At 45.7% G+C, this 18,360-nt stretch overlaps 1 long non-coding RNA gene across 1 annotated transcript; it reads right to left on the bottom strand.

Moving 5' to 3' along the window:
* Positions 1-4,251: 4,251 nt before the first annotated feature.
* Positions 4,252-4,652, bottom strand: LOC107184997. Its single transcript, XR_001515906.1, has 2 exons — positions 4,586-4,652; positions 4,252-4,539 (listed from the first exon to the last, which is right to left on the bottom strand). It is a non-coding gene; the product is annotated as an uncharacterized LOC107184997 (long non-coding RNA).
* Between the last annotated feature and the right edge of the window lie 13,708 nt (positions 4,653-18,360).

Genomic DNA, 18,360 nt, shown 5'->3' with positions numbered 1-18,360 from the left:
TCCCAGCCTCATTAATTTTTCAACCTCTAAGAACAATATAGCTTCCCTAGAGGAACTACAGGGATTAGTACCAAATACCTAAAGGATACAGGGGTAATGGTTTCTGTCATCACCCCGTCAATTCACTTGTCTAATCCTTATAAAAACCAGATATGTGGCTGATAAAAATGGACCATCCTAGACTTAACTGAGTGGTATCCCTAATCCCTTCTGTGCCAGATGTAGTTTCTTTACTGGAAGACATCAACAGAACTCTAACACTAGTCTGGAAAATGCTTTTTCCCCCCATAATTCTGTCAATAAAAATGACTAAAACTTTTTTATCTTATCACAAGCCAATGTCTTCTGTTCTATTATAGTCTAAAGCAGTGGTTGGCAAACTCATTAGTCAACAGAGCCAAATATCAACAGTACTTCTTCAAAATAGACTCGCCCAGGCTGAAAACCGACTTCTGCACATGGGCCATGAAGTTTCAATCGCACTGTACGTGCGTGCCCACACATGTATTTTGTGGAAGAGCCACACTCAAGGGGCCAAAGAGCCACATGTGGCTCATGAGCCGCAGTTTGCCGACCACTGGTCTAAAGGGACAGAAATGATCTTGGACTTTCCCCAGAACATGACTTTGGTCCTCTATCTTGGGGACATTATGCTAATTTGACCCAGGAAACAGGAGTAGCAAGTTTTCAGAATGTCCAAGTAAAACACATGCATGCCAGAGAGTAGGCAGTAAACCCTATGAAGATTTAGGATAGTATCATATCATTGAGTCTTCAGGAGTACAGTAGTTTGGGGGCATGGCACCCTGTCCCCTCTAAGATGAAAGGCAAGTTTTACATTTTGACCAAGCACTACTAACAAAGAAGCACAGCGCTTGGATTTGGGAGACAGCAGACACTATTCTTGGCTTTTGCCCCATTCCTGTGAGAGAAGAATTATATACATCACACCCTTGGAAAATGTTGCTTTAACTTATTTCTTGGGACCAAGGCTGTCGTATAAACTTGAACCATATTAACAAGCAGTCCCAATGGTGTTGGAGGTCCCACGGACAGTTAAGCATGTTCTGTGTAGCCTTCAGCAAGTCCCAATAGAGTTTCAACATGGATCCTGGAGTCTAAGCAAGATTATGTCACCCACAACAGACAAGCAGCTCCTGGTGTGCCACGGGGTCCTCTCAGAGCCTGAGCACCGACCATGGGATAACAAGAGCCTGAGTGGAGCTGCCAACCGAGACCCTGGTGTTGGCCTGTGGACTGAACGGTCCTGGGTTCAATTCTAGACAGGGCACATGTCTGAATTATGGGCTCAATCCCCAGTAGGGGGCCTGCAGGAGGCAGCCTCTCAATGATTCTCATCATTGATGTTTCTCTCTCTCCCTTCTCCCTTCCTCTCTGAAATAAAAATATATTAAAAAAATAAGATAGGATGCAGAAACCTAGAGATTATTATGATAAGTGAAATAAGCCAGGCAGAGAAAGACAAATATCACATGATCTCACTCATATGGAGAATCTAATGAACAAAATAAACTGACAAACAAGAGAGATCCAGAGATGTGAAAGCATGGAACTGACAAATCTCAGAGGGAAGAGGGCAGGAAGAGATTAACCAAAGAATTTATATGCATACATGAATTGCCCATGAACATAGACAATAGTGTGCTGAAGGCCTGGAGTGGGATGGGTGAGAGCTGGGTGGAGGGGGCAATGAGGGTAAACGGGGTGGGGAGGGGGAGGGAAGGCATCTGTAACATTCCCTATAATAAAGATAAATATTAAAAGTTACGGTATTGATAATCACCTTTAAAGATGGTGGCACCAGTGCCTAAATTCCCCATAGAAGACCCTGTAATATAGCACAGCCAGATTCAAAGGCAAGTGTGACAAGATTATTTGCCACCTACTTGGACTTCCACCCGGGACTCAGACTTGAACAAATGCATAGAAGTGCAAGCATACTGGCTGTTTGTGAGTCCCACCCGAACATGCTCTCCAGCTCAGCTGCTCCTGAACTTGCTCAGAAAATCCCGGAGGTAAATTCTTCCCACCCAAGAACTATGAGCAGATCAATCAAGCTTTTTGGGCTAACAGAACCCCAGGTAGGGTGGTTAACATCCAAGCCATAAAAATTAACCTTGAAGTGGTTGTGTGAGGCAGCAATTTCCAGTGTTTACCTATGCCGCCATCTTCCCTATTCCTGACTAAATCTTTTGAACCATCTTTGAAAGAGTCACTTCTCTATTCAGTAGGTTCTCCCCACCAGCCAGGCCCCCGAGGAAGGCTGTGGAGTGTGATAAGGGATTTGAGGAAGTGCAAGAAACTGAAAGGTCACACGGTAAGAAGCTGAGATGGGAGTTAAACCTGGGCCTGATTTCAAAACTTACTATTCCAATAAAGCATGCTACTTGCCATCTAAAAAATTCCTTTAAAGAAAGAGGAAACTCTTCAGCTGAACTGACCCAATAACTCTCCCTGACCCTAGCAGGCTGATAGCATCCACCAAAATGTAATAGGATTCCAGATTGCTAGGCTCATCTGCCAAAGCTATTGTAACACGGAACTCTCCTTACCATTCTACAGAGAGAACATGCCGCTTCATTAACTAGAAAATAGGGCTCTAGCAACCTAGACCTGTGTTTCTGAGCTTATTCCAATTCTAACCTGCCTATTATTTCAGTAGCCTACAAGAAATTTGACAGGGACAGAATACATCTGCCATAATTCTAGCATTCTTTAACTATTTACCACTATTAGTCAGGGAAAGTTGATCCTTCATTTTGGTGTAGACAGGGTGTTCTTATGAGACCACTGAGCCAATTCAAGAACATTGAATTCTGAAATACCATCCATGGCAACACCTAAAGAAACTTCCTTGAAAGGAGTCTGCTTGACAGGTAGGGACCCTGACAAGCAGGGGTGGTACTATTCTAATGTACCCCGCGAATCACAGAAGTCGAATTAAAGAGTCACATTTATTGCAAATCCGGGACTATGACGGGGCATTTCACTCTCCCAGATCTCAGTGATTAGATGGCCGCAACACCAGATTTATATAGGCAAAAATCACAAAGGTATTGATGACATCCCAGGGTTTGGAATGAGGACCCTGGTTTGCACAAAGCAGTTACAGAAGCGAGATTGAGCCGATTAGTTATCTACAAAGATCAATTACAGTTTGGGGTCTTGGGACCACTGAGTTGACAGAAACACATTATCTAGAGCCCTCGGGTCTTGGGACCACTGGAACCCTCAGGTCTTGGGATAATTGTGCTGTCCTGGTTCCCAGCTACAGAGGAATTTGTAAGATCACAATCAGTGGTTTATTCACATTACAATCAATAAGGTATTCAATCGAATGGGATGATTTATATAATTCGGAAAATCAAAATAACTTTTCTATTGTTAAACAAAGCAAATAAGTACAGAAGCCGAACAGCAGGGTTAAAGTTAAACTGTAGTTTCTACCTGAGATGATTGCTACCATACTTCATTCCCCACTGGTTTTATGTACATGAGTCAAATCTTGGACTCATCCTTACTAGTTAGGGGATTGTACTGTCCCCTAACTACAAGTAGTTTGATTGAATTAATTTTTCTAAACTGCCTGCTTGGCACATTTAGTTTTATACTCACCCCACTTCTTTAAAGGGCATTCTCTATTCTGTTCCTGCTCTCCTGTCCCCTAGCACATCTAGCCTCACTTGGCCCTGGACTTTCTCACTGGCTAGTAAAAATGTTCTTACAGGTACCAAGTCCCCTAGTGCCATGGTCCCCGTCAGTACTGTCCTTACTGAAGCCCAGTTCCACTTCTGCAGGCGTTGAGCCTTCTCCTGGCCTGCGTGGAGCCTCCTCCTGGCCTGCATGGAGCCCAGCCTAGGGATCTCATGGGTGAGGCCGCTGGCTGCCGGGATCAAGGCCGTTTCCGGGTGTAGGAGCTGGGAGTGGTGTAGCCAGGTCTGGATGCCATCAACCTTAACAGCTGTGGGTGTGCTTACGGTGACAGTGTATAGTCCCTTCCAAGTTGGGGTGAGTCCTTGGGTCATGAACTTCTTTACCCACACGGAGTCCCCAGGCTGGAAAGGATATACAGGGTCATAGGGAGATGTTTACCAAACATGATTTCAAAAGGAGAGAACCCCTCCTGGTTGGGGCTACACCTGGCCTGTAAGTAGGCAAAGGCAGGAGGTTGGTCCAATTTTCACCAGTTTCTGGGATGAATTCAGTTAACGTCTTTTTAGAGTCCTGTTCATACCTGCCCTGAATCTGTGGCTGGTATGCACAATGGAGTTTCCAATTTATGCCTAAGACTTGAGTTATACTTTGAGATACTTTGGCTACAAAGGCGGGGCTGTTATCTGATTCTATGACTGCTGGTAGCCCAAATCTAGGTATAATCTCCTGGAGTAATTTCTTGACCATTATAGAGGCAGTTTCTGTCCTGGTGGGATAGGCTTCAACCCATCCCAAGAAGGAGTCTATAAAAACTAGCAGGTACTTATACCCTGATGCTGGTGGCTTAATCTCTGTGAAATCCACCTCCCAAATACCCTGATGCTGGTGGCTTAATCTCTGTGAAATTCACCTCCCAATGCTCTCCTGGGGAGTTTCCCTGGGCCCGAATTCCCAGGGGGACCCTCTTACCTTGCTTAGCATTTACCTGTACACAGATAGTACATCTAGTGACTATACTTTAAATGATCTTATCTAAGCTTGGTATGTAGTATCTGCCTCACAGAAGTTCAGAAGTCTTGGAGATGCCTAGGTGGGTAGCCTGGTGTAAGTGGGCAACTAACGTCTGACCTAGAGCCTCTGGGACCAACATCCTGCCACCTGGTAAAGTCCACCAACCATTTGGTCCTCTGGTAGCTTGCTTCTGTTCTGCCAATTCCTCCTCTTGTAAAGACCCCACTGGTTTTGGGGCGGCTTCCTTGGCAGCTTGGTCTGCAGCTCGGTTTCCTTGGGCGGTCTAGGGTGACTACCACTGCCCACTGTATACCAGATTTCATCTTGAACATAACTGCTCCCATCTTATACATAATAGTACCTTGTCTGGTGATGACAGCAGGACATCTGTCAAGCCTGGGTGAGCCATTTGTACTGTGTCTGTTATCTCCATGTAGTCATGTATGGGCTCCTCCAGATCATCATCTGGGAGCAGCCCAGCAGGGTTGATGGCCAGTGTCTTATGGAATCGGATGTGGGGCTGGTCCAGGAGAAGAGCTTGGTACTGGGTGACCCTGGTGTTTGACACTCATCTCTTCGGAACACCTCGAAGAAGGGCTTCCACAGCATGGGGTGTTGTCAGGGCTAGTTCCTGGCCCGAAGTCAGCTTATCTGCCTCCTTTACCAGCAATGCTGTGGCGGCCACTGCCCGGAGGCACACTGGCCACCCTGCAGCCATGGGGTCCAGTCTCTTAGACAGATAGGGCACAGGTCTCTTCCAGGGACCTAGAGTCTAGGTGAGAACCCCTTTGACAATGCCCCTTACCTCACTCATGTAGAGGTGGAAGGGTGGAAGGGCTTCCTGACGTCTGGCAAGGCTGGGCAGGTGCTGAGACGAGAACCTTCTTTAGCTCCTCAAAGGCCCATTGTTCCACTTTGGTCCAGTTCAGCGGCTGCCTTCCCCCAGTACTTGAGTATAGAGGTTTAGCAATCTCCGCGAACCCCAGTATCCACTGGTGGCAGTATCCAACTACCCCTAAGAATTCCTGAACCTGCTTCTTGGTTGTAGGCGTGGGGATCCATAAGATTGCCTCTATTCGACTGAGGGAGAGGGTCCGCCTGCCTTTGCTAATGTCATACCCCAGGTATGTGACATGAGAGGAGCACAAGTGTGCCTTCTTGGCTGACACCTGGTAGCCAAGTGCTTGTAAGGTGCCTAACAGGCCCTCGTTGGCTTGTTGGCAATTTTCCTCGGTATCTGCTGCCAGCAGAAGATCATCTACATACTGGAGTAGGACACATTCTGGCAGTCTAGTCCAGGTTAATTGTCCTGAGAATCCACCCTCTGGGTCTTTCCACTCGAATGCAAAGATAGCAATTCTCTTGTTTCTAAACTCAGGGGGTATTGCCTTACCCGAGCAGGAGTGGCGTGGTTTGCAGTTGGACTACTACAGGAGGTTGATGACTTGCTAACCCCGAGGGGTTGTTCTCTGCCCAAATCATGGGAAAGAGATGTTGTAATTTCCCCAACTAAGCAGGGGGCTTGGGTTCCTTGGCCCTTTCCTATAAGAGATATTCCTCTGAGAGAGGACAAGTTACGTTAGAAGAATGCAGGCAGGGGAGGACGGGTCCAGGCTTGGGTTCCTTGGATCCACAGTGAAGTGTGTTCCGTCCCCCTCGAAGGATATGGTGGCTTGTAATTTCTGTAAGAGATCATGTCCAAGTAAGGGGTACGGGCATTCCGGGATGACCAGAAACGAATGTGTTACCGTTTTCTTTCCAAGGTCCACAGTCCTCTTTGATGTCCAAGGAAAAAGGCAATTTGTCCGGTGGCTCCCAGGACAGATGGCTTCTTAGATGTTACGGGTCCCATTGGCTCTGTCAAGACTGAATAGGCTGCCCCAGAATACACCAGAAAACTAACTAGGGGTCATATTTATGAAAATTATTATTCTGGGCTCTAAGGGGTTCAAGGAAAAGGAGTCCTGGCCCTATTAGTTCCCTACCCTGAGTGTAAATCCTTCAGAGCCTGGGTTTTCCCCTCAGCCTTCCGCTTTCCTTTATTAACCTACCAGGATAGTTTCTCTTCCAGTGCCCCTACTTCCTACAATAGGCATACTAATGCCTTCCTAGTTTGCTGCCCGCATTTTCTTTAGTCCTGTTTCTCCTCTGGGGTGTCCCTATTGTTAAAGGCTTTCTGGGTCTTCTCTACCAGCTGTGACCCATTCATTCCTTCAAATCCTCCTAATTTTTGGAATTTCCTTTTCTAGCTGCTGCCTTTCAAGCCCCCATCCCCAACAGAACACGGTGAAAAGTGTCCAAGGAGGCCTTGTCCTTGGGGTTTCTTGGGTCTTATTGGGGCACAGGGAGGGACAAGGAGGCACAGGGAAATTTCCCTCCTCGCCGCCACTGCAGCAGCAGCAGCCTAATCACAATAACCCCTCGGGGTGGTCTCACTGGGAAAAGCGCTTGCCTCCAGCCAGCAATGGTGGCATGGTGGGGACCAGTGGCCCTTATGCTGGCCAGGAGAAACACACCCTGCATATTACAAAGCGCCTCTGTGGCAGGGGGGTGGGTACCAGGCCCCTGCCATCGTACCCATCCCCTGTGGCACAGCAGCGATCAGGCCTCTCCCAAGGGAGTGCACTGGAAGGGGATACCAGCCCCTCCTCTGCTAGCAGCAGCAGGTACCGAACCCTTTCAGTACATCTGACAGCTTCATTCATGGCCACTTTTATAGATTCCATGGCCCGTTGTCTTCTTTTAACCAACACGCCAAATGACACTGGTCTGTATTATTTCCTACTGTGAGTTAGAGGAAGACAATTCCCACAGAGGGGAGAAATGGACAGTGGGAGTTTGAGAAAACTACAGGCCTTCACTGTAGTAGCTCTCCCTCCCGGAGGCAGGGGTCCGACCTGCGGAGGAAAATTACTCTTAGTCGGCTTGGAGAAGAAGGCAGAGGATGACAAGGGTGCAGGAAAATTTTACTAAAAACCTGGAGGGTCTCCTGAAAGAAAAGATCCTTAATTCAGCACAGGCAGGGGGCAGGGACCATAAAATCCCCCTGCCCTGAGGAGCTGTGAGCCCCACCCCTGAATGTCCCAGTCAGACCAAAAAAGCCACAAATCTTTAAATCTACCCCAGAATTCCAAAATTTCAACCTAACACAGCAAATCACAGAGCAAATCAAAGTCCCTAGTACACAGACAGACAGAAATTTTTACTATTTAGGCAGGCCGATTCCTCCTCTGACAGAGAGCAAGCACCTTTTGGAAAACCCAGCGGCCGCTCAGGGCATTTTGCTATCTGTCGGGGCATTCAACCTTAAAGAAATCGAGCATGTGTTTTTTTGTTTTTACTCTCGCAGACTTCCACAGTTACATGAACAAATAATTAAACTATAGTTTCTACCTGAGATGATTGCTACCATACTTCAGTACCCGCAGTGGAACTGGCTTACCAACACCCTAAATGAAAAATATACACATCATATGGGTCAAGTTAAAGATATCATATTAGCTGAATCCATTATGCTTTAGAATCATTACACCATTTCCCAATTCTCATACAACACCATCCTGACAAACATCATAGGGGAAGACAGGGATGGTGGGAGGCCAGCTGCAGCACCTACTCATGCTCTGGGAAGTATATGTCTAATAATGTGGTTTGAAATCACAGGTTCCCTCACCAGTGAATATTCCGGAATGCTGGGATTGATGGGAGAAGGATGACCAAGTGGCAAGACATTATATACTACATTCCTTTCAGGTAACGGTATGTCTGTATTGTTCAAAACAACTTTCCATTAGGAATCCTTTTATTAATAAAATTGGAAAAAAATCCGGGAGCCATCCAGAATTTGCGGGGGCTAAGGAAACATGTCCTGAAGCAACCAGCAGCATACCTTCTCCAGCATTTGGACACAGATTCTAAATTTGTGATTCTCCTTTGGTCTTAGACCTGGAATCCCTGCCTAGCAAACATGGCCAGGGAGAGTATTTTAAACAATGGGAGCTTGCCTGTGTTTAAATACTTTGGGTCTCAGATACATTCATTTTATAATGGTAGCCATATCCCCCACCCCCAAACACACACATACCTTACCCCTGTCTTATCCTGTTTGGGGATGAACAAGAGCAGGAAGTGATCAGGTATCTTGGGGCCTAGTGATTGTTATCAAGTCATTAACAGGACTTTAAGGGGATCCTCTGTCTCTCTGAACAATCCTTTGTAGTGAATCACCTTTCTTTTTGCATACTTTTGTATATTGGTCAGTAGGCTGCTCTGCTGACCCTGGCTCAACTTTTTCATATTTGGAGGTTAGCTCACCTATGTTGGTCTCAAATGGCCTCAGTTGGGACAACAGAACCTTTATCCACATGGTCTCCTCTCTAGCAGGCTCTTTCTCACAACAATCGCAGTGAAGGAGGGATAAAAATGCAGAGTAATTTTCCTCTCCCTTCAGCAGAACATCCAGCATGCTCTATTTCACTCACAGTGTTAAGAGTCAGCTCCTCTCTTCTCCAGTTTCCTTCAAGTATTCCCTGCTATGGCGCTAGATCCTTTGTGCAGTCTCCACTACTGCACTTATAACACCACTTCTTCCCTTTGATGCTTCAACTCTAAAAGTAGGAGTAGCTTCTTGCTGTTAGTCTGGATATTTTCATTTCCTGTTGGGCTTCCAGCTCTTAAAGTAACTTTCTAGCTTGTTGCCCACATTAAATTTCCCCTCTTCAACTATTTAACTTTGGCTCCACTTTTCCAAGTGAACCCAGACTAAGAATAAGCCACTGAATTGCCATCTCTTTCCATTGACATGGGTTTAGGGCATAGGATATTTAGAGGCACCTTAACACTTGAGCCATTCATCATAAATAGCAAGTAATATATCTAAGAGCAAACTAGGAGCAAATTGATCTGGAACTATTCGATGTGCCGAACCACAAAAGTTTATCCCCTAACAAGGCACTCATAGTACAGAGGTATTGAACAGGCCCAAGTCAGCTTGCAGAAGCATAGGGTCTTCACGTTTTAACAGATAATGGTAACCTTCTCCAACAACCTTTCAAAAATACTGAATACCTGCTTAATACCTATATTAGGGACAAAGCTTTTTTAATTATCAAGATGTGAATATACTAGATTGATCCTCACAGCACCCTCCAGGAGTTCAGGCTCTAATTTAATTCAAGCCTTGAAGTCTACTACTATTTAATCAGCAGGTAGAACAGAGTAGGCACAGGTGCACACACATAGAAGGCTCAGGAACCTTTCTTCAAGGAAGAGCCATCCTGAGAGTGACAGCTAGCAGGCCTCCAAGAAAGGAAGGCTAAGACATCCTTTTATAAGCACCACGTCTATTCTAACTGCCTCTCCAAGACAGATAAAATATTTGTCACATATCACTCTGATTATCAATGCCATTAACTGTTATCCTGAATTCAGAGCATCTAGTTTACCTATTCCACCAACCTTTCCACAGGCTAATTCAACTGTACCCTACACCTGTGTCCATACTGTGGACAGGGAAGTCAAAAAGAATTGTAGCCTTGGGGTTTTCTAGGATGCTCTGGTAGTTGTCTTTGCTATAGACCAGAAATAAAAGCGTTTGAGACATGGATGCTTACCTTAGGGGATACAGCCTCTTTTATTGTCCTTAACACAAGCTCCAAATCATACATAGCCATAATACTTGCTATACAAGTAGAAAGGGTTTCGTTGTGGGAAAGAGAAGCACACAAGGAAAACCTGACTTGTTATTCCTTACAAATCATAGCACCTTGTCCCAGTCTGGCCCTGTGGACCATTTGTTTTTCTACCTGTCACTCTCAGGATAGTTCTTACTTGGAGGAAAGTTCTTGGGCTATCCATATATGGGCACCGGTGGCACTCATTTTTTTAAACCAATAAGGAACTTCACTTTGGGCTTGTTCAAGCCCTAAAGTCTATCTTTTTAACCAACATGAAGAAAACAGTTGATGACTCAGCTAGATTTTACTTTACTGGAATCACCAGTCTCTTGGTTCTTTCACCCCAAATCACACACCATGTGAGAAGGTCCAGTGGGAGCTAGGGCACTCACCTTGTATCTTGCCACTGTGTTCTCTTTGGGCAAATGTGTGCTCCTTCAACCCTGAGCGTTCTCCTTTTGCCTCTCTGGGAGGACTTCCCGCAGGTTCATAAAGTGATCCATGTGCTCGCTTCGGCAGCACATATACTAAAATTGGAACGATACAGAGAAGATTAGCATGGCCCCTGCGCAAGGATGACACGCAAATTCGTGAAGCGTTCCATATTTAAAAAAAAAAAAAAAGTGATCCAAGGCCTCTGGCTACTGAGTGGAAGTGAGAATTTCTGCTCCCCCAAATAAAATTGGTTGTAACCACATAATTGTCAACTGCTATTTTCAAGAACTACCACTGGGCCAATTTCCTGGAGATTTGGAGTCAATCTGCAGCTCTAAGACAGCTCCCCCACATGCCCATGAAGGACATTAAACACTACTTTCCCTATTCTTGCTCTAAATACTGCCCTGAGATCCCAACTCATGTCCAAGCATTTACATCACATTTTCAGGTGGGTGCCAAAAAAGGCATCACAGGTTAGGTTTAGATGCAAAAAAAAAATCACACCCCAAAACAAAAAAACAACAACTTGGGGAAACACTAGGATAAAGTTGTGGGCAAATCCATCTTGTTGGTGTTACCAAAAACTACCCATCAGGTCAGAAAGCCAGGAGTTTTCTTAGATTCCTCCTTACCTTTCATTCCCCATGCCTAATCCATCAGAAAGAACTGTTCAATTTATTTCTAAAATACATTGTGAATCTATCCAACTTTTCCATTTCTATGGCCTCATCTTCGTACCAGCAAGACTTCTGTTTCTCTATGAGCAGATTACAGGGGTCAATCATGAAGGCGGAGCCAGTTAAGATTAATCAAAAGGAAACTCATATTGCTCTACTGCTTAAAATTTCCCTAGACGTTTTCCATAGCTATAGAAGGAAACTTCCCTTCCCTACCATCGAGTTCAGCCTTCTACATGATGTAGCTCACTGCCCTTCACTCATTAAATATTAGCCACACTGTTTTCTTTCAGTCTTTCAAAGCATGCCAAGGTGCTTCTGCCTGAGGGCTTCTATTTGCCATGCCCTCCAATCAAATGATTTCTGTTACAGACCTTACAGGTCTAACATTTAAGATTAAGAAAAATGGAGCAAGTGTTAACCTCATCTCAAATATTTCTGACCACTTTATCACTACCTTCACAATTCCTGCCAAATGGTGTTTCTCTCTATTTCTTTTATATAACTTATTTACCCAAAACAGCAAGTTTCACTCATGAAGTTCCTCCTCAAGAGCACACAGCTCTGTTCCAATGGACCTCACCTGATTAGACCGATATTCAGGCACAGAGAAGTGCTGCCAGATTGCCAGGAAAGAACATGCTGTTGAATTGCAGAGTGAAGTAGCCAACAGCTTCCATCTGCAGTACCTCTGGGACCCACCACAGGATTTGAACTAAGGCCACACTTTTGAGGATAGAGCACAGTAGAGGGACTAGGACATTGCCAAGGACTCCTCTGCAAGTGTTTTTGCACCAGAGCTTCCTTTTGGGATGGCCAAGGCTCTCTCAGGGCTGCACTGCAGTCGTGAGTTGTTCCTAATCTCCCAGCCTTTCCTTCTTCTTTCACAGGCATCAGATCAGCATTATCACCTCACGACTTGCTTATTCCTGCACCTTCTCCCCTTTATTAGGTGTTATTCCCAATAAATCTCACACTTCCAACTCTGCTTGGCATTGACCTTCCAGAGGACACACTGTAGTTGATGAAAGTACTTTGAGATATCCAGCAGTTTGGAAACGAAATCACCTCACTGTCCCCCAGATAGCCAAGGAGGACCAATCCAAAATGAGAGATGGCTTGAGTAATTTCTGACACAAGGTAGAAAATCAATTGCTAAAAGCTTCACCAATACTGACTCGTGCTGGAGGCTAAGACCAGTAGGTAATAATTATGCAAGAAGTCCTTCAAAAGGCTGATGGACCTGGGCTTTTAGCAAGGGCTAAAGGCTATGCACTGATTGTTCTATCAAGACAATGGTGGCTGAAGGCAATTCCCCTAACCTGATAAACTTTTACTGTTTACCAAACTTTACCTTTGAGATGTCTGTTTGCTTTGCTAGAGGGCAAAGGTATGTTCTAGTAAATAAAAGCTAATCATGTTCCAGGAGAGGACATAGAAAAGGGGACAGAAAAGTCAGAGACAGAAAAGTCAAGAGAGCTTCGCCACTAAAGTGAATCCTCAGCCTGGTTGCCCATGTCTTCCAAGTTTATATCTCTTGTCTAGTCTCTTCATTTATGTCACAGCCCCTTCTCCAGATTGCTGAATGCTTGCCACAAAAGGCTGCAGCAGATTCAAGGGAATGTTCCAGTTGAGGGGGATTCTCTGGCCAGTGCAATGATTCAGGCCTTTAATTGGCGGTAAGGGAGGGGATAGAATTGGTTAATTACTACATTGTTGTGATGCCCTACTGCAGAAGAATACAAAACTGGGAGTTTTCATTGTTAAGGTCAAGTGAGAGAACCAGAGGATCTCTTTGATAGCTAGCTTAAAAGAGGCCCTTATCTCCTGCAATGGAAGGGGTGGGGGGGCAGGCATAGTGGTGGAGCAAATTCAGAATCTGATAATCAACAGGGTTAAAAGACAGTTGAATACTATCAAGGCAGGCCTACTACAATGTCAGAACTCCAGCTGGACAGACCTGGGGACTGTAAAACACAAGGTGAGGACATCTGGGTAGATGCTCCTAAAGACTGATTCTGCAGACAGCCCTGAACCAACACTCCCATAGCTAGTAGAGGAGATGTACCTCTCTTTATTAGGAGCAAGCCTTCCCCTATATAGGACAACACTGCAAAGGCTTCTATCCCATACATAGATTCCCCGCAAGGAGGAATCTTTCATAGATGCCAGGCTGATCACTAAGTTAAATCCCAGCACACCTCAACATAACTGAGCTCAGGATGTGTTGGGCCTGAATAAAGGAGGAAAGTGATTCCACCCCAACAAGCCGCAAGAACTAGCTAGCAAGTACCAGCGAGAGCCTGGGGAACACCTTTAGGACTGGATTTGGGGGATGCTTGTTCAAAGGGCCACCATGTAAAACTTAAGAGCACTCTCTCAGGACACTATATTTAAAGCATGGCAAGGACCCAAGGGATGGGCTAAATTCATTATTCTTAGGTGACTCTTGGGCATTTTAGTTTTGCTTAGAATGAACCATCTCTTTCTCTAGCCTCTGAGTTAGTATGGCAAAGAAGACATTAGATGTCTCAGGGAGGTAGGCATGTGGTTATGGATGAGCTATATTAAGGCCAGAAAATCAACCAGATAATCATGTTCCAGGAGAGGACATAGATACACCATTAATAGAGGTTATTATCAATGTACGGTGAAAGGGACTCCATACCACTAAGTTCAGTGGTGGCTCTTCTGCAGGCCAAGAGGCTTACAAGAGGCCCTTATCTCCTGCAATAGGAGGGAAGACATAGGAGAGGCAGTCCCCAAATCTGGATTCATTAGTAGCCTTCAAATTGGTAGAACATTAAAGCAATCAGTGCCAGGTAGCACTGAACCACTGGAAGCCAGGGTGCTATAACTACTATATCAACTAGAAGGGTTGGAAGGCTAGCCAAGGGGGCTCGTCCCGCAGGGAGCCATAGAGATGATTAACTGAATATGCACTCCTGGGCAAAAGAGAATTGGCAGACCCCCCAAAAGATGTTTAATTTATGCAAGAAAGCAAGAATGCATGAGCAATAGGTTAAAGACAGTTGCCTCAAAGTTAGGGTGCCTTAGCCACTTCCCAATTTTAGCCATTTTAAAATCTGTAACCCACTGACTAAAGAGGTGGCCAGCTCAGAACATATCTAATCTAATAAAAGAAAAATGCAAATTGACCATACCTCCACTAGGCCCCAAGACATGCCCACCGGCCAATCAGAGCAACTATATGCAAATTAACCCAACCAAGATGGTGGCTGGCAGCCACGGAGCTGGAGCAAGCAGGAGGCTTGTTTGCCCTGGCGATGGAGGCAGCCAAGCTTCCTGCCTGCCCTGGCTAGCTCTGAGCTCCACTCAAGGCAATAAAGTTTCAATTATAGAAGATAAATAAACCTCAGATACCTGCTTCCAGCCAGCCTCCACTGGGAGCTTGGGTGGTTGGGGGCCGTGGGCAGCCTGCAAAGAGCCATCAACCCCTCACCCAGGCTGGCCAGCCACCCCAGCAGGACCCCACCCTGATCCGGGACACCCTTCAGGGGAAATCAGCTGGCCCCCACCCATGCACCAGGCCTCTATCCTATATAATAAAAGGGTAATATGACTCTCTTAAGGTAGCCAAATGCCTCGTCATCTAATTAGTAACATGCATGAATGGATGAACAAGATTCCCACTGTCCCTACCTACTATCCAGCAAAACCACAGCCAAGGGAACGGGCTTGGCGGAATCAGCGGGGAAAAAAGACCCTGTTGAGCTCGACTCTAGCCTGGCATGGTGAAGAGACATGAGAGGTGTAGAATGAGTGGGAGGCCCCACGAGGGGGTGGGGAGGGGGGCACGCCGGCCTTGTGGGCCACCGGTGAAATACCACTACTCTGATCAGTTTTTCACTGACCCGTGAGGCGGGGGGGTCAGGGGGTGGGGGAAGGTGGAGCCCCAAGGGGCTCTCACTTCTGGCGCCAAGCACCCGGCGGCTGCGTGCCAGCTGGGCGCAACCCGCTCCGGGGACAGTGCCAGGTGGGGAGTTTGACTGGGGCGGTACACCTGTCAAACAGTAACACAGGTGTCCTAGGTGAGCTCAGGGAGGACAGAAACCTCCCATGGAGCAGAAGGGCAAAAGCTCGCTTGACCTTAATTTTCAGTATGAATACAGACCTTGAAAGCAGGGCTTCACGATCCTTCTGACCTTCTGGGTTTTAAGCAGGTGTCAGAAAAGTTACCACAGGAATAACTGGCTTGTGGTGGCCAAGCGTTCATAGCGACGCCACTTTTTGATCCTTCCTAGTCAATCTATAAAAGTGGCTTCAGCTCAGATAAATCCCCAGCAGAATGGCAGAGGCCGTATATGCCACATAAACATAAATATTGCTAAGGTCCTTAAACTTAGCAAATCAAATCCAGCAAATACAAAAATAGATCATGGCAATGGAATTTATTCCAGGAATGTCAGATTAAGAAAAAAGAAAATCAGCAATTAACATGAACAGAACAGAAGAGAGAAATCTCAAAAGATGAAGGCAAAGCATTTTAAAATTCAATACTCCGTTACTGCAAAAATTCAGCAAACTAGGACTAGACAGCAACTTTCTCAACCTAAAAGGACATTCATAAAAATCCTATAGTTTACATAATCCTGTATTATAAAACATTAAATGTTTTCTTCCCTAAGATTAGAAGGCAACAATACCTACATACTTCTCTCCAACATCACGTTAGAGGTCATAGCCAGTACAAGTCAAGAAATAAGTTCATTTCTTATAGTCATTATTGGCTATAAGTATTTATTTACCCCATGGAAGTGGGCAGGCAGGCAGACAACAGGTAGGCTGTATAGACTTGAGTTCTAGCACCCACAGCCTCTGCCCCAGTGGACTAAGAGGAAGGAATGCAGTTGGATGTTCCCAAGGTCCTTCAATGCATCCCACCCCAGAGTTGGGGCACAGGGGTGCCACAATTACAGCATCTTTCCACAAGTTCCCAGGAATACTTTCCATATGTGCAAGAGGAAGCAAGTGCCGAGGGAAGAAGTGTGGCCCAGGGAAGCATGGGCATCGTCTGCTTGCATAGAGTACTTATTCCAGGGCAGACCTTCCACTGAGATCCTAGCTACCTTGCTTGTGAGCAAGGCTCAGAACAGATAGGCAGAACTTGGGAGGAGAAATTAGTGATTAAATGAGAGCCAGGGGATCTTTCTCTCAGTTCTAGCCTCCTCACCCTGTTGCCCCACACCCCATTGGGTCAGCCTCACTCATATCCTGGGGGACCAGAGAAGCAAAGCAGGGGACTTTTGCTCTGGTTCCAGAGTCTTCTTCACACCTGTCTCCCCTACCATCTTCTCTGGGCACTGAGCAGGGACTCTGGAAAGGTCCACACTGGGATCTGAGGGACCTTGGCTACTTTTATTTAATTTCCCTAAATGGCAAGGAACCTTCCTGTTGCAACCCTACACCAAATAAGTCATTTAGATGTGGCCACCAAGAGAACTGGAGAAACCTCGAGACTCATAGCCTCTCTTCTTTTGTAAGTTTCTGTGGAGCTAAACAACTAACCTCCCTAATTGTCAATATGTAATATACCCCATCCTTAGGAAAAGGGATCTTCCACCTTAGGGAATGAAGGACTCTGTGGCCCAATGTCTAAGTTTATAGTAGGTTCCCTTCACACCTGATACATACAAGGTGAGCTGTCTAGTTTCTATGTATTTAAGGCATCTTTTCATATATACTAATGGTGCTGACTTTATTAGTCACTCCGTAGTAAGCTGCCCTGCTTCCTAGATTAATGTTGGTGAAGACTTATGACTCCACATAACACTTTGGCTTTAAATACTTCTCATTGTAATGTTCACAGCACTCTAATAGCAAACTCATTGATTTCTTCTGTGAGTGGCTTACATACTGCTAATGGCTAAGAAAACATTTTCTTATTCAAGAACCCAGCTGAGGTGAAACTCTCCACTTATTGGCACAGAAAAACTCAGAGTAGCCAACTAACCAACTCAAGGCTACCCAACAAAGCTCATGCCAGAGAAATGAGGGTGAAACTTGGAAGTAGACTTTAATGCATTCCAATGTTTAATACTTTTAGCTGCTGTAGGTGCATCTAGTGTCAGCTGTCACATACCCTTACATATTGCTAATGGCTATTAGTCTGATGTAGTAGGCAGTTAGACATGAGCAGAGTGGGAATGACAGGTCAGGTACTGAGGGGTCACCTGGGCAGAAAGCCCCAGGTACTTAGCAACAGACAATTGTAAGGTGAGACCTCACCCCTAGGATGATCTTTCCTCCTCAACATATTTCTGGTCACATGGTTTAGACCCCTTGACCTTTTGTATCACTGGTCATGTGGTTTGGAGCCTCCCCTGAACTCTCCCTTCCCTGGCAGGTTGCTTGCTAGTCATGCAGTAGACCCCCTTATAGAAGTAACAAGGGGCCAGAGAATAGCCTCGTAGGACTCCCATGCCATCCCTTGCATGACCACTCCCTTAAGTATCAAGCTCTCAGGATAATGAGGTTCTGACCTCCATCAAATAATCTTAAGAACAAAGTGTTGGGTCTGTTGACCACAGAGTTTTGGTCAAACTAGAGACAACACCTAGCCTCAGTTGTGTTTCAGCTCCAGGCCCACAAAAGCAGCAAGGTCAGCCAGGATGACACCATAGCTGATATTAGGATCAGCTATGATGACTAATGACCTCCTGCCATGGCTCGAGACCATGACCCTGATGGGACACAGCTGGCAAACTGATGCATATTCCATTGAAATCCTCCTGAGACTTCCAGATAAAAACCCTCAAGTCTAAGACTTCAATGCCCGCCTGTTTGCGCTCTCTCTCTCTCTCTCTCTCTCTCTCTCTCTCTCTCTCTCTCTCTCTCTTTCTCCCTCCCTCTTTTTTTCTCGC

Source organism: Myotis davidii, unplaced genomic scaffold (assembly GCF_000327345.1).
Source record: "Myotis davidii unplaced genomic scaffold, ASM32734v1 scaffold289, whole genome shotgun sequence".
NCBI classification, from domain to species: Eukaryota; Metazoa; Chordata; class Mammalia; order Chiroptera; family Vespertilionidae; genus Myotis; species Myotis davidii.
This window is presented reverse-complemented; position numbering and strand designations above follow the sequence as displayed.